Source organism: Sinocyclocheilus rhinocerous, unplaced genomic scaffold, assembly GCF_001515625.1.
Source record: "Sinocyclocheilus rhinocerous isolate Xijiao unplaced genomic scaffold, SAMN03320098_v1.1 scaffold23718, whole genome shotgun sequence".
NCBI classification, from domain to species: Eukaryota; Metazoa; Chordata; class Actinopteri; order Cypriniformes; family Cyprinidae; genus Sinocyclocheilus; species Sinocyclocheilus rhinocerous.
The window spans coordinates 1-628 of NW_015648888.1; the positions used below are offsets into that span (position 1 = coordinate 1).

At 44.9% G+C, this 628-nt stretch overlaps 1 long non-coding RNA gene across 1 annotated transcript; it reads left to right on the forward strand.

Annotated features, from left to right (window-relative positions):
* Positions 1–52: 52 nt before the first annotated feature.
* LOC107710256 (uncharacterized) lies at positions 53–305 on the forward strand. The gene is made up of 2 exons (XR_001636573.1): positions 53–230; positions 269–305. It is a non-coding gene; the product is annotated as an uncharacterized LOC107710256 (long non-coding RNA).
* Positions 306–628: the final 323 nt, after the last annotated feature.

Here is a 628-nt window from a genome sequence, read left to right on the forward strand (position 1 = left end):
TACACACTCTCCTCCGCCGCACTGCTAGGACCAACCTCTAGTAGATAGGAGGTACTCTACACATGTGACACCCGTTTGCTGTCTCACCTCATTCGGTGTCCTTGTGTCTCTTTGTGTTTTTTTTTTCCTTTGTGTATCTCTGTGTTTTTCATTTTTCCTCTCTCACTACAATTTCCTTTCCCCTCTAGTCCCCTCATCAGGGAACTCCCTTAACTGATCTTTAAATCCAGGTCCCGAAATTAGGATTGACTCCTTTCTTTAAAACCAGGTCCCGAAATTAGGATTGACTCCTTTCACCAAAAAAAAAAAAAATTTAAATAAATTGTCGTAAATCGTTGTGAAAAGCTGTCGTCGACCAAAGTGAGGCAACACAAGCCGAAATCGACGGAAACCGATGGCTAGTCAACACCCCAGTGCGTACACCTACTCTCACCTACGATTGACACGACACTGCTACGCGCATCATCCTGCCTAACCAAACTCTATGTTTCACTGTCCCTAAGGGCTTGATCCTCCGTATTGACGATTTTGCATTGTATCACCTTACCGACGACGGGTATCAGGCTGAACTCGAAATCTCACCCTTCAAACAGCACTCCTTCGTCCTCGATCCAGAATTGGAAGAAAG